Raw genomic sequence first — 3,011 nt, forward strand, 5'->3', positions numbered from 1 at the left:
TTGGATAAAAATACTAGATTTATATACAGAGGAAAGAGGACCATATCTCAGGAAAGGAGAGGCGCAGGAACAAGAGAAAAACAACGCCGGATTCAGGAGAACAGCGGCATTTACACCAGGTTAAAAAATTAATTAAATTAAATACAACAAGTGACGGGTCTCCTCTTTAAGAATAAATATTAGCACTCTGGTCACACTGGGAGATATCTGACGGGGACAAGTAGATATTTTGCCTAAAAAATTCTTGACTGAGGGAAACAAAAGCTTCATGTCTGTTGGGAAGCAGGCACAGGTGCAGAGAGCGCCCTCCGTCCGGGGGTCCCTCACCCCCCACCAGCTGTCTGGAGGTCACAGGGCCCTGCATCTGATTGTCACCTGCTTGTCTGGTTGGAGGGATGAAGCCCCCCACAACAAGGCCGACACGTGCTCAATGAATATTTATCCAACAGACACCAGACCTCCAATACTGGAACAAAACCGTGCAGCAATTTCATTATAAAAGAACCTATTATAGCACCCCCCCGCCCCGACAGACACGGCTGGAGGCCGGTAAGACTCCCTATGGGGTAGATTTGCATGAAAGCAAAATGACATATCCAGAAATTACTGGATTGAAAAGGGAACCAAAAAACGATATTGCAAGAACAAGTAAATTCTCGGCTGGTTCCATTGACAGTCTAATTAAGGACTGGGTAATATTTAGATTTTTTTTGCATTTTAATTTTTTCCTCACTTTCTTGCAAATTCCATAACTTTTTGTTTTATTTTTACGTCGCCATTAGACATATGAGAGCTTGTTTTTTGCTGGTCCAGTTGTAGTTTTGAACGAGGCCATTCACTTTGCCATGTAATCTAGTAAAAAAATGTTGTTTCTTCTTCGGTGATACCAAACATATATAGATTTAATACTGTTTTACTACAGAGAACTTGTCACATTATGTATGGGGTTAATCTGCAGGTTAACAGATTTCCGAACCTGCCTGGCACTTTTTTTTTTTTTCATTTTTGACCCCACAGCGTGGGACAAATATATTACGATTTTATTGGTTTGTCCAATTTAAACTATACTATCTATTTTTTTTTATAATTTATTTTTTACATTTATTATTATTTTTATTTCATTTTATTATTTTTAGATTTTTTTTTCATCCCCTTAGGGAACTAGAATCTGTAATTGCTTGATCGCCTGTAGGTTATACCCCCCAATGTTGTGATATCGCAGAGTACAGTGACACCTGCGCTGTATGGAGCGGGCGCAGCTCCTGAGACATACAAGCAGTGCGCTATGACGGAGGATGAGGAGAAGGCGCCAGTAGCAGTTGGCCACAACAGTGAATCAGATCACATCTTTTATTTCTGTTTTCAACTGTATGACAAAAATGGCAAATTAAATATGATTTGGGTTATATAAATCCAAGGCAACCAATGAGATCACTGCTTTCATTTCCTAAAACCTATACTAGAAAAATATAAAAGGAATCTAATTGGTTCGAAGGGCTCTATGAGAACCAATCAGGTCACTGCTTTTGTTTGCCATCCTGCACTGGGAAAATAACACATAGAATCTTATTGGTTGCTAAGGGCCTATAACAACCAATGAGATCACTACTTTCATTTCCTACTCGGCATGCAAAAAATGTCAATAATCTGGTTGCTATGGGCAACTTATCTAGGGTTTGTTTCCACGGTTATGTTTGAGGTTGGATTAAACAAATCTTTGATCACAGGGAGTTATTATGACTTCTCCCATCAGTAAATAAACCCTAATGGGACCCAGCGTCCTCGTAGTATGTGTGAAGGTGATGAGTAATAACGCCGGCTATTTCTAGCCGTGTTTGGTTTATTATTAGCTGGGGCCATTTCCTCTGCTCCATCGCCGACCTCACCAGGGAGGATCCACGTCTTGTCTTACATTACAAACGTGACATTGAGAGAATAATAATGTGCTGTGCAAAACATGGCGGCAGGATCTGTGGTGAAAAATGTAAAACTGAATTAATAGGAGTGGTTGTCTCCGAGCAATCCGCCATCAGAGAAAGTTTAGCTTTCACCAGCACTGGAAACAAGCAACGGGTGGAGGGCAAGATGGAGTCACTCAAGTATCAGGAGCTCCTAGGGGTAAACATCTGTGAGGAACCTGGAGTTTGGGCATCATTGGACCTTCCTACAGGATAATGACCTCAATCATACCTCAAAGTCCACCAAGGCTTGGTTTAAAAATATGTCCTAGAAGGTTCTGAAGTGGTCGTCACAGTCACCCGAGTAGAACCCGAAAGAAAATCTTTGGCGGATTTTGAAGAAGGCAAATGCAGCAAATGCAAGAATATTAGTAAACTGGAGGACAGCGCTCATTAGGCATGGGCCAAAATTGCACAAAAACGCCGCCAGAAGCATCACGTCTGCAGCAGGTTATAACAGCTAGAGGGGCTCTACCAAGTATTAAAGACACTTGTGATCAGGGGGACAAATAATTCTGTCATGAGGTCATCGCTCATGAGGCATGGGCCAAGATTGCTCAGAAATGCTACCAGAAGCCAGTATCTGCCTATGCATCAAGTCTGCAGCAGGTTATAACAGCTAGAGGGCCTCTACTAAGCACTAAAGACACTTGTGATAAGGGGGCAAATAATTCTGTGATGAGGTCATCGCTCATGAGGCATGGACCAAGATTGCTCAGAAATGCCACCAGAAGCCAGTATTTGCCTATGCATCAAGTCTGCAGCAGGTTATAACAGCTAGGGGTTATGTTGAGCAATTTACATTGTTCTTGTTTCATTCTGTTTACAGTAAACCAAAGTTTGTATATTTAGCAAACAATCTGAATTTACAATGGAGGGCTGAACAACTCGGATTGCAGCTGTGTACAGCACTACATGCTCAGATCCAGTATTACTTCATCGTTCAGGGTCAGGGTCCGGGTCCTAGAACAGCCAGGTGAAGAATCCTGTGAATGCTGCAATACCAGAAGCTGTTGACTCTCTGTTTCACACTTCAATAAAATAACTCTGGAA

This window comes from Ranitomeya variabilis, chromosome 8, assembly GCF_051348905.1.
Source record: "Ranitomeya variabilis isolate aRanVar5 chromosome 8, aRanVar5.hap1, whole genome shotgun sequence".
Lineage (NCBI taxonomy): Eukaryota > Metazoa > Chordata > Amphibia > Anura > Dendrobatidae > Ranitomeya > Ranitomeya variabilis.